Source organism: Idiotropiscis lumnitzeri, chromosome 22 (assembly GCF_059441095.1).
Source record: "Idiotropiscis lumnitzeri isolate Australia: NSW breed Sydney's pygmy pipehorse chromosome 22, RoL_Ilum_1.0, whole genome shotgun sequence".
Lineage (NCBI taxonomy): Eukaryota > Metazoa > Chordata > Actinopteri > Syngnathiformes > Syngnathidae > Idiotropiscis > Idiotropiscis lumnitzeri.
Genome location: NC_142412.1, coordinates 688,604 through 701,349, shown reverse-complemented (window position 1 = coordinate 701,349; position 12,746 = coordinate 688,604).

Sequence of the window (12,746 nt, the reverse complement as noted above, 5' to 3'; positions counted from 1 at the left end):
GTGCCAGGATGGCGGAGCGGTCTAAGGCGTTGCGTTCAGGTCGCAGTCTTCCCAGGAGGTGTGGGTTCGAATCCCACCTCAGACAGAGCCCATTGAAAGTACCAAGCAATAACAAAGGAAACACGGTCAAGAGAGCATTACCAGTTGCCAGGATGGCGAAGCGGTGTAAGGCGTTGCGTTCAGGTCGCAGTCTCCCCAGGAGGCGTGGGTTCGAATCCCACCTCAGACAGAGCCCATTGAAAGTACCAAGCAAGAACATAGGAAACACAGTAAAGAGAGCATTACCAGGTGCCAGGATGGCGGAGCGGTCTAAGGCGTTGCGTTCAGGTCGCAGTCTCCCCAGGAGGCGTGGGTTCGAATCCCACCTCAGACAGAGCCCATTGAAAGTACCAAGCAAGAACAAAGCAAACACAGTAAAGAGAGCATTACCAGGTGCCAGGATGGCGGAGCGGTCTGAGGCGTTGCGTTCAGGTCGCAGTCTCCCCAGGAGGCGTGGGTTCGAATCCCGCCTCAGACAGAGCCCATTGAAAGTACCAAGCAAGAACAAAGCAAACACATTCAAGAGAGCATTACCAGGTGCCAGGATGGCGGAGCGGTCTAAGGCGCTGTGTTCAGGTCGCAGTCTCCCCAGGAGGCGTGGGTTCGAATCCCGCCTCAGACAGAGCCCATTGAAAGTACCAAGCAAGAACAAAGCAAACACAGTCAAGAGAGCATTACCAGTTGCCAGGATGGCAGAGCGGTCTAAGGCGCTGCGTTCAGGTCGCAGTCTCCCCAGGAGGCGTGGGTTTGAATCGCGCCTCAGACAGAGCCCATTGAAAGTACCAAGCAAGAACAAAGCAAACACACTCAAGAGAGCATTACCAGTTGCCAGGATGGCGGAGCGGTCTAAGGCGCTGCGTTCAGGTCGCAGTCTCCCCAGGAGGCGTGGTTTCGAATCCCACCTCAGACAGAGCCCATTGAAAGTACCAAGCAAGAACAAAGCAAACACATTCAAGAGAGCATTACCAGGTGCCAGGATGGCGGAGCGGTCTAAGGCGTTGCGTTCAGGTCGCAGTCTCCCCAGGTGGCGTGGGTTCTAATCTCACCTCAGACAGAGCCCATTGAAAGTACCAAGCAAGAACAAAGCAAACACATTCAAGAGAGCATTACCAGATGCCAGGATGGCGGAGCGGTCTAAGGCGTTGCTTTCAGGTCGCAGTCTCCCCAGGAGGTGTGGGTTCGAATCCCACCTCAGACAGAGCCCATTGAAAGTACCAAGCAAGAACAAAGCAAACACATTCAAGAGAGCATTACCAGGTGCCAGGATGGCAGAGCGGTCTAAGGCGCTGCGTTCAGGTCGCAGTCTCCCCAGGAAGCGTGGGTTCGAATCCCGCCTCAGACAGAGCCCATTGAAAGTACCAAGCAAGAACAAAGCAAACACAGTATAGAGATCATTACCAGTTGCCAGGATGGCGGAGCGGTCTAAGGCGCTGCGTTCAGGTCGCAGTCTCCCCAGGAGGCGTGGGTTCGAATCCCGCCTCAGACAGAGCCCATTGAAAGTACCAAGCAAGAACAAAGCAAACACAGTCAAGAGAGCATTACCAGTTGCCAGGATGGCGGAGCGGTCTAAGGCGCTGCGCTCAGGTCGCAGTCTCCCCAGGAGGCGTGGGTTCGAATCCCGCCTCAGACAAAGCCCATTGAAAGTACCAAGCAAGAACAAAGCAAACACAGTCAAGAGAGCATTACCAGTTGCCAGGATGGCGGAGCGGTCTAAGGTGTTGCGTTCAGGTCGCAGTCTCCCCTGGAGGCGTGGGTTCGAATCCTGCCTCAGACAGAGCCCATTGAAAGTACCAAGCAAGAACAAAGCAAACACAGTCAAGAGAGCATTACCAGTTGCCAGGATGGCAGAGCGGTCTAAGGCGTTGCGTTCAGGTCGCAGTCTCCCCAGGAGGTGTGGGTTCGAATCCCACCTCAGACAGAGCCCATTGAAAGTACCAAGCAATAACAAAGGAAACACGGTCAAGAGAGCATTACCAGTTGCCAGGATGGCGAAGCGGTCTAAGGCGTTGCGTTCAGGTCGCAGTCTCCCCAGGAGGCGTGGGTTCGAATCCCACCTCAGACTGAGCCCATTGAAAGTACCAAGCAAGAACAAAGGAAACACAGTAAAGAGAGCATTACCAGTTGCCAGGATGGCGGAGCGGTCTAAGGCGTTGCGTTCAGGTCGCAGTCTCCCCAGGAGGCGTGGGTTCAAATCCCACCTCAGACAGAGCCCATTGAAAGTACAAAGCAAACACAGTCAAGAGAGCATTACCAGTTGCCAGGATGGCAGAGCGGTCTAAGGCGCAGCGTTCAGGTCGCAGTCTCCCCAGGAGGCATGGGTTCGAATCCCGCCTCAGACAGAGCCCATTGAAAGTACCAATCAAGAACAAAGCAAACACAGTCAAGAGAGCATTACCAGTTGCCAGGATGGCGGAGCGGTCTAAGGCGCTGCGTTCAGGTCGCAGTCTCCCCAGGAGGCGTGGGTTCGAATCCCGCCTCAGACAGAGCCCATTGAAAGTACCAAGCAAGAACAAAGCAAACACAGTCAAGAGAGCATTACCAGTTGCCAGGATGGCGGAGCGGTCTAAGGTGTTGCGTTCAGGTCGCAGTCTCCCCTGGAGGCGTGGGTTCGAATCCTGCCTCAGACAGAGCCCATTGAAAGTACCAAGCAAGAACAAAGCAAACACAGTCAAGAGAGCATTACCAGTTGCCAGGATGGCAGAGCGGTCTAAGGCGCTGCGTTCAGGTCGCAGTCTCCCCAGGAAGCGTGGGTTCGAATCCCGCCTCAGACAGAGCCCATTGAAAGTACCAAGCAAGAACAAAGGAAACACGGTCAAGAGAGCATTACCAGTTGCCAGGATGGCGAAGCGGTCTAAGGCGTTGCGTTCAGGTCGCAGTCTCCCCAGGAGGCGTGGGTTCGAATCCCGCCTCAGACAGAGCCCATTGAAAGTACCAAGCAAGAACAAAGCAAACACAGTCAAGAGAGCATTACCAGTTGCCAGGATGGCGGAGCGGTCTAAGGTGTTGCGTTCAGGTCGCAGTCTCCCCTGGAGGCGTGGGTTCGAATCCTGCCTCAGACAGAGCCCATTGAAAGTACCAAGCAAGAACAAAGCAAACACAGTCAAGAGAGCATTACCAGTTGCCAGGATGGCAGAGCGGTCTAAGGCGCTGCGTTCAGGTCGCAGTCTCCCCAGGAGGCGTGGGTTCGAATCCCGCCTCAGACAGAGCCCATTGAAAGTACCAAGCAAGAACAAAGCAAACACAGTCAAGAGAGCATTACCAGTTGCCAGGATGGCAGAGCGGTCTCAGGCGCTGCGTTCAGGTCGCAGTCTCCCCAGGAGGTGTGGGTTCGAATCCCACCTCAGACAGAGCCCATTGAAAGTACCAAGCAATAACAAAGGAAACACGGTCAAGAGAGCATTACCAGTTGCCAGGATGGCGAAGCGGTCTAAGGCGTTGCGTTCAGGTCGCAGTCTCCCCAGGAGGCGTGGGTTCGAATCCCACCTTAGACAGAGCCCATTGAAAGTACCAAGCAAGAACAAAGGAAACACAGTAAAGAGAGCATTACCAGTTGCCAGGATGGCGGAGCGGTCTAAGGCGTTGCGTTCAGGTCGCAGTCTCCCCAGGAGGCGTGGGTTCGAATCCCACCTCAGACAGAGCCCATTGAAAGTACAAAGCAAACACAGTCAAGAGAGCATTACCAGTTGCCAGGATGGCAGAGCGGTCTAAGGCGCTGCGTTCAGGTCGCAGTCTCCCCAGGAGGCATGGGTTCGAATCCCGCCTCAGACAGAGCCCATTGAAAGTACCAATCAAGAACAAAGCAAACACAGTCAAGAGAGCATTACCAGTTGCCAGGATGGCGGAGCGGTCTAAGGCGCTGCGTTCAGGTCGCAGTCTCCCCAGGAGGCGTGGGTTCGAATCCCGCCTCAGACAGAGCCCATTGAAAGTACCAAGCAAGAACAAAGCAAACACAGTCAAGAGAGCATTACCAGTTGCCAGGATGGCGGAGCGGTCTAAGGTGTTGCGTTCAGGTCGCAGTCTCCCCTGGAGGCGTGGGTTCGAATCCTGCCTCAGACAGAGCCCATTGAAAGGACCAAGCAAGAACAAAGCAAACACAGTCAAGAGAGCATTACCAGTTGCCAGGATGGCAGAGCGGTCTAAGGCGCTGCGTTCAGGTCGCAGTCTCCCCAGGAAGCGTGGGTTCGAATCCCGCCTCAGACAGAGCCCATTGAAAGTACCAAGCAAGAACAAAGCAAACACAGTCAAGAGAGCATTACCAGTTGCCAGGATGGCGGAGCGGTCTAAGGCGCTGCGTTCAGGTCGCAGTCTCCCCAGGAGGCGTGGGTTCGAATCCCACCTCAGACAGAGCCCATTGAAAGTACCAAGCAAGAACAAAGCAAACGCATTCAAGAGAGCATTACCAGGTGCCAGGATGGCGGAGCGGTCTAAGGCGTTGCGTTCAGGTCGCAGTCTCCCCAGGAGACGTGGGTTCGAATACCACCTCAGACAGAGCCCATTGAAAGTACCAAGCAAGAACAAAGCAAACACATTCAAGAGAGCATTACCAGGTGCCAGGATGGCGGAGCGGTCTAAGGCGTTGCGTTCAGGTCGCAGTCTCCCCAGGAGGCGTGGGTTCTAATCCCACCTCAGACAGAGCCCATTGAAAGTACCAAGCAAGAACAAAGCAAACACATTCAAGAGAGCATTACCAGGTGCCAGGATGGCGGAGCGGTCTAAGGCGTTGCGTTCAGGTCGCAGTCTCCCCAGGAGGCGTGGGTTCGAATCCCACCTCAGACAGTGCCCATGGAAACTACCAAGCAAGAACAAAGCAAACACAGTCAAGAGAGCATTACCAGTTGCCAGGATGGCGGAGCGGTCTAAGGCGTTGCGTTCAGGTCGCAGTCTCCCCAGGAGGCGTGGGTGCGAATCCCACCTCAGACAGAGCCCATTGAAAGTACCAAGCAAGAACAAAGCAAACACATTCAAGAGAGCATTACCAGGTGCCAGGATGGCGGAGCGGTCTAAGGCGTTGCGTTCAGGTCGCAGTCTCCCCAGGAGGCGTGGGTTCTAATCCCACCTCAGACAGAGCCCATTGAAAGTACCAAGCAAGAACAAAGCAAAACACATTTAAGAGAGCATTACCAGGTGCCAGGATGGCGGAGCGGTCTAAGGCGTTGCGTTCAGGTCGCAGTCTCCCCAGGAGTTGTGGGTTCGAATCCCACCTCAGACAGAGCCCATTGAAAGTACCAAGCAATAACAAAGGAAACACGGTCAAGAGAGCATTAGCAGTTGCCAGGATGGCGAAGCGGTGTAAGGCGTTGCGTTCAGGTCGCAGTCTCCCCAGGAGGCGTGGGTTCGAATCCCACCTCAGACAGAGCCCATTGAAAGTACCAAGCAAGAATATAGGAAACACTGTAAAGAGACCATTACCAGTTGCCAGGATGGCGGAGCGGTCTAAGGCGTTGCGTTCAGGTCGCAGTCTCCCCAGGAGGCGTGGGTTCGAATCCCACCTCAGACAGAGCCCATTGAAAGTACAAAGCAAACACAGTCAAGAGAGCATTACCAGCTGCCAGGATGGCGGAGCGGTCTAAGGCGTTGCGTTCAGGTCGCAGTCTCCCCAGTAGGCGTGGGTTCGAATCCCACCTCAGACAGTGCCCATTGAAAGTACCAAGCAAGAACAAAGAAAACACAGTCAAGAGAGCATTACCAGTTGCCAGGATGGCGGCGCGGTCTAAGGCGTTGCGTTCAGGTCGCAGTCTCCCCAGGAGGCGTGGGTTCGAATCTCACCTCAGACAGTGCCCATTGAAAGTACCAAGCAAGAACAAAGCAAACACAGTCAAGAGAGCATTACCAGTTGCCAGGATGGCGGAGCGGTCTAAGGTGTTGCGTTCAGGTCGCAGTCTCCCCAGGAGGCGTGGGTTCGAATCCCACCTCAGACAGAGCCCATTGAAAGTACCAAGCAAGAACAAAGCAAACACATTCAAGAGAGCATTACCAGGTGCCAGGATGGCGGAGCGGTCTAAGGCGTTGCGTTCAGGTCGCAGTCTCCCCAGGAGGCGTGGGTTCTAATCCCACCTCAGACAGAGCCCATTGAAAGTACCAAGCAAGAACAAAGCAAACACATTCAAGAGAGCATTACCAGGTGCCAGGATGGCGGAGCGGTCTAAGGCGTTGCGTTCAGGTCGCAGTCTCCCCAGGAGGTGTGGGTTCGAATCCCACCTCAGACAGAGCCCATTGAAAGTACCAAGCAATAACAAAGGAAACACGGTCAAGAGAGCATTACCAGTTGCCAGGATGGCGAAGCGGTGTAAGGCGTTGCGTTCGGGTCGCAGTCTCCCCAGGAGGCGTGGGTTCGAATCCCACCTCAGACAGAGCCCATTGAAAGTACCAAGCAAGAACATAGGAAACACAGTAAAGAGAGCATTACAAGGTGCCAGGATGGCGGTGCGGTCTAAGGCGTTGCGTTCAGGTCGCAGTCTCCCCAGGAGGCGTGGGTTTGAATCGCGCCTCAGACAGAGCCCATTGAAAGTACCAAGCAAGAACAAAGCAAACACACTCAAGAGAGCATTACCAGTTGCCAGGATGGCGGAGCGGTCTAAGGCGCTGCGTTCAGGTCGCAGTCTCCCCAGGAGGCGTGGTTTCGAATCCCACCTCAGACAGAGCCCATTGAAAGTACCAAGCAAGAACAAAGCAAACACATTCAAGAGATCATTACCAGGTGCCAGGATGGCGGAGCGGTCTAAGGCGTTGCGTTCAGGTCGCAGTCTCCCCAGGAGGCGTGGGTTCTAATCTCACCTCAGACAGAGCCCATTGAAAGTACCAAGCAAGAACAAAGCAAACACATTCAAGAGAGCATTACCAGATGCCAGGATGGCGGAGCGGTCTAAGGCGTTGCTTTCAGGTCGCAGTCTCCCCAGGAGGTGTGGGTTCGAATCCCACCTCAGACAGAGCCCATTGAAAGTACCAAGCAAGAACAAAGCAAACACATTCAAGAGAGCATTACCAGGTGCCAGGATGGCGGAGCGGTCTAAGGCGTTGTGTTCAGGTCGCAGTCTCCCCAGGAGGCGTGGGTTCGAATCCCACCTCAGACAGAGCCCATTGAAAGTACCAAGCAAGAACAAAGCAAACACATTCAAGCGAGCATTACCAGGTGCCAGGATGGCGGAGCGGTCTAAGGCGTTGCGTTCAGGTCGCAGTCTCCCCAGGAGGTGTGGGTTCGAATCCCACCTCAGACAGAGCCCATTGAAAGTACAAAGCAAACACAGTCAAGAGAGCATTACCAGTTGCCAGGATGGCAGAGCGGTCTAAGGCGCTGCGTTCAGGTCGCAGTCTCCCCAGGAGGCATGGGTTCGAATCCCGCCTCAGACAGAGCCCATTGAAAGTACCAATCAAGAACAAAGCAAACACAGTCAAGAGAGCATTACCAGTTGCCTGGATGGCGGAGCGGTCTAAGTCGCTGCGTTCATGTCGCAGTCTCCCCAGGAGGCGTGGGTTCGAATCCCGCCTCAGACAGAGCCCATTGAAAGTACCAAGCAAGAACAAAGCAAACACAGTCAAGAGAGCATTACCAGTTGCCAGGATGGCGGAGCGGTCTAAGGTGTTGCGTTCAGGTCGCAGTCTCCCCTGGAGGCGTGGGTTCGAATCCTGCCTCAGACAGAGCCCATTGAAAGTACCAAGCAAGAACAAAGCAAACACAGTCAAGAGAGCATTACCAGTTGCCAGGATGGCAGAGCGGTCTAAGGCGCTGCGTTCAGGTCGCAGTCTCCCCAGGAAGCGTGGGTTCGAATCCCGCCTCAGACAGAGCCCATTGAAAGTACCAAGCAAGAACAAAGGAAACACGGTCAAGAGAGCATAACCAGTTGCGAGGATGGCGAAGCGGTCTAAGGCGTTGCGTTCAGGTCGCAGTCTCCCCAGGAGGCGTGGGTTCGAATCCCGCCTCAGACAGAGCCCATTGAAAGTACCAAGCAAGAACAAAGCAAACACAGTCAAGAGAGCATTACCAGTTGCCAGGATGGCGGAGCGGTCTAAGGTGTTGCGTTCAGGTCGCAGTCTCCCCTGGAGGCGTGGGTTCGAATCCTGCCTCAGACAGAGCCCATTGAAAGTACCAAGCAAGAACAAAGCAAACACAGTCAAGAGAGCATTACCAGTTGCCAGGATGGCAGAGCGGTCTAAGGCGCTGCGTTCAGGTCGCAGTCTCCCCAGGAAGCGTGGGTTCGAATCCCGCCTCAGACAGAGCCCATTGAAAGTACCAAGCAAGAACAAAGCAAACACAGTCAAGAGAGCATTACCAGTTGCCAGGATGGCGGAGCGGTCTAAGGCGCTGCGTTCAGGTCGCAGTCTCCCCAGGAGGCGTGGGTTCGAATCCCGCCTCAGACAGAGCCCATTGAAAGTACCAAGTAAGAACAAAGCAAACACAGTCAAGAGAGCATTACCAGTTGCCAGGATGGCGGAGCGGTCTAAGGTGTTGCGTTCAGGTCGCAGTCTCCCCTGGAGGCGTGGGTTCGAATCCTGCCTCAGACAGAGCCCATTGAAAGTACCAAGCAAGAACAAAGCAAACACAGTCAAGAGAGCATTACCAGTTGCCAGGATGGCAGAGCGGTCTAAGGCGCTGCGTTCAGGTCGCAGTCTCCCCAGGAGGTGTGGGTTCGAATCCCACCTCAGACAGAGCCCATTGAAAGTACCAAGCAATAACAAAGGAAACACGGTCAAGAGAGCATTACCAGTTGCCAGGATGGCGAAGCGGTCTAAGGCGTTGCGTTCAGGTCGCAGTCTCCCCTGGAGGCGTGGGTTCGAATCCCACCTCAGACAGAGCCCATTGAAAGTACCAAGCAAGAACAAAGGAAACACAGTAAAGAGAGCATTACCAGTTGCCAGGATGGCGGAGCGGTCTAAGGCGTTGCGTTCAGGTCGCAGTCTCCCCAGGAGGCGTGGGTTCGAATCCCACCTCAGACAGAGCCCATTGAAAGTACAAAGCAAACACAGTCAAGAGAGCATTACCAGTTGCCAGGATGGCAGAGCGGTCTAAGGCGCTGCGTTCAGGTCGCAGTCTCCCCAGGAGGCATGGGTTCGAATCCCACCTCAGACAGTGCCCATTGAAACTACCAAGCAAGAACAAAGCAAACACAGTCAAGAGAGCATTACCAGTTGCCAGGATGGCGGAGCGGTCTAAGGCGTTGCGTTCAGGTCGCAGTCTCCCCAGGAGGCGTGGGTTCGAATCCCACCTCAGACAGTGCCCATTGAAACTACCAAGCAAGAACAAAGCAAACACAGTCAAGAGAGCATTACCAGTTGCCAGGATGGCGGAGCGGTCTAAGGCGTTGCGTTCAGGTCGCAGTCTCCCCAGGAGGCGTGGGTTCTAATCCCACCTCAGACAGAGCCCATTGAAAGTACCAAGTAAGAACAAAGCAAACACATTCAAGAGAGCATTACCAGGTGCCAGGATGGCGGAGAGGTCTAAGGCGTTGCGTTCAGGTCGCAGTCTCCCCAGGAGGCGTGGGTTCTAATCCCACCTCAGACAGAGCCCATTGAAAGTACCAAGCAAGAACAAAGCAAACACATTCAAGCGAGCATTACCAGGTGCCAGGATGGCGGAGCGGTCTAAGGCGTTGCGTTCAGGTCGCAGTCTCCCCAGGAGGTGTGGGTTCGAATCCCACCTCAGACAGAGCCCATTGAAAGTACCAAGCAAGAACAAAGCAAACACTGTCAAGAGAGCATTACCAGTTGCCAGGATGGCGAAGCGGTCTAAGGCGTTGCGTTCAGGTCGCAGTCTCCCCAGGAGGCGTGGGTTTGAATCCCACCTCAGACAGAGCCCATTGAAAGTACCAAGCAAGAACAAAGGAAACACAGTAAAGAGAGCATTAACAGTTGCCAGGATGGCGGAGCGGTCTAAGGCGTTGCGTTCAGGTCGCAGTCTCCCCAGGAGGCGTGGGTTCGAATCCCACCTCAGACAGAGCCCATTGAAAGTACAAAGCAAACACAGTCAAGAGAGCATTACCAGTTGCCAGGATGGCAGAGCGGTCTAAGGCGCTGCGTTCAGGTCGCAGTCTCCCCAGGAGGCATGGGTTCGAATCCCACCTCAGACAGTGCCCATTGAAACTACCAAGCAAGAACAAAGCAAACACAGTCAAGAGAGCATTACCAGTTGCCAGGTTGGCGGAGCGGTCTAAGGCGTTGCGTTCAGGTCGCAGTCTCCCCAGGAGGCGTGGGTTCGAATCCCACCTCAGACAGTGCCCATTGAAACTACCAAGCAAGAACAAAGCAAACACAGTCAAGAGAGCATTACCAGTTGCCAGGATGGCGGAGCGGTCTAAGGCGTTGCGTTCAGGTCGCAGTCTCCCCAGGAGGCGTGGGTTCTAATCCCACCTCAGACAGAGCCCATTGAAAGTACCAAGCAAGAACAAAGCAAACACATTCAAGAGAGCATTACCAGGTGCCAGGATGGCGGAGCGGTCTAAGGCGTTGCGTTCAGGTCGCAGTCTCCCCAGGAGGCGTGGGTTCTAATCCCACCTCAGACAGAGCCCATTGAAAGTACCAAGCAAGAACAAAGCAAACACATTCAAGAGAGCATTACCAGGTGCCAGGATGGCGGAGCGGTCTAAGGCGTTGCGTTCAGGTCGCAGTCTTCCCAGGAGGTGTGGGTTCGAATCCCACCTCAGACAGAGCCCATTGAAAGTACCAAGCAATAACAAAGGAAACACGGTCAAGAGAGCATTACCAGTTGCCAGGATGGCGAAGCGGTGTAAGGCGTTGCGTTCAGGTCGCAGTCTCCCCAGGAGGCGTGGGTTCGAATCCCACCTCAGACAGAGCCCATTGAAAGTACCAAGCAAGAACATAGGAAACACAGTAAAGAGAGCATTACAAGGTGCCAGGATGGCGGAGCGGTCTAAGGCGTTGCGTTCAGGTCGTAGTCTCCCCAGGAGGCGTGGGTTCGAATCCCGCCTCAGACAGAGCCCATTGAAAGTACCAAGCAAGAACAAAGCAAACACATTCAAGAGAGCATTACCAGGTGCCAGGATGGCGGAGCGGTCTAAGGCGTTGCGTTCAGGTCGCAGTCTCCCCAGGAGGCGTGGGTTCGAATCCCGCCTCAGACATAGCCCATTGAAAGTACCAAGCAAGAACAAAGCAAACACGGTCAAGAGAGCATTACCAGTTGCCAGGATGGCGAAGCGGTCTAAGGCGTTGCGTTCAGGTCGCAGTCTCCCCAGGAGGCGTGGGTTCGAATCCCGCCTCAGACAGAGCCCATTGAAAGTACCAAGCAAGAACAAAGCAAACACAGTCAAGAGAGCATTACCAGTTGCCAGGATGGCGGAGCGGTCTAAGGTGTTGCGTTCAGGTCGCAGTCTCCCCTGGAGGCGTGGGTTCGAATCCTGCCTCAGACAGAGCCCATTGAAAGTACCAAGCAAGAACAAAGCAAACACAGTCAAGAGAGCATTACCAGTTGCCAGGATGGCAGAGCGGTCTAAGGCGCTGCGTTCAGGTCGCAGTCTCCCCAGGAGGCGTGGGTTCGAATCCCGCCTCAGACAGAGCCCATTGAAAGTACCAAGCAAGAACAAAGCAAACACAGTCAAGAGAGCATTACCAGTTGCCAGGATGGCAGAGCGGTCTCAGGCGCTGCGTTCAGGTCGCAGTCTCCCCAGGAGGTGTGGGTTCGAATCCCACCTCAGACAGAGCCCATTGAAAGTACCAAGCAATAACAAAGGAAACACGGTCAAGAGAGCATTACCAGTTGCCAGGATGGCGAAGCGGTCTAAGGCGTTGCGTTCAGGTCGCAGTCTCCCCAGGAGGCGTGGGTTCGAATCCCACCTCAGACAGAGCCCATTGAAAGTACCAAGCAAGAACAAAGGAAACACAGTAAAGAGAGCATTACCAGTTGCCAGGATGGCGGAGCGGTCTAAGGCGTTGCGTTCAGGTCGCAGTCTCCCCAGGAGGCGTGGGTTCGAATCCCACCTCAGACAGAGCCCATTGAAAGTACAAAGCAAACACAGTCAAGAGAGCATTACCAGTTGCCAGGATGGCAGAGCGGTCTAAGGCGCTGCGTTCAGGTCGCAGTCTCCCCAGGAGGCATGGGTTCGAATCCCGCCTCAGACAGAGCCCATTGAAAGTACCAATCAAGAACAAAGCAAACACAGTCAAGAGAGCATTACCAGTTGCCAGGATGGCGGAGCGGTCTAAGGCGCTGCGTTCAGGTCGCAGTCTCCCCAGGAGGCGTGGGTTCGAATCCCGCCTCAGACAGAGCCCATTGAAAGTACCAAGCAAGAACAAAGCAAACACAGTCAAGAGAGCATTACCAGTTGCCAGGATGGCGGAGCGGTCTAAGGTGTTGCGTTCAGGTCGCAGTCTCCCCTGGAGGCGTGGGTTCGAATCCTGCCTCAGACAGAGCCCATTGAAAGGACCAAGCAAGAACAAAGCAAACACAGTCAAGAGAGCATTACCAGTTGCCAGGATGGCAGAGCGGTCTAAGGCGCTGCGTTCAGGTCGCAGTCTCCCCAGGAAGCGTGGGTTCGAATCCCGCCTCAGACAGAGCCCATTGAAAGTACCAAGCAAGAACAAAGCAAACACAGTCAAGAGAGCATTACCAGTTGCCAGGATGGCGGAGCGGTCTAAGGCGCTGCGTTCAGGTCGCAGTCTCCCCAGGAGGCGTGGGTTCGAATCCCACCTCAGACAGAGCCCATTGAAAGTACCAAGCAAGAACAAAGCAAACGCATTCAAGAGAGCATTACCAGGTGCCA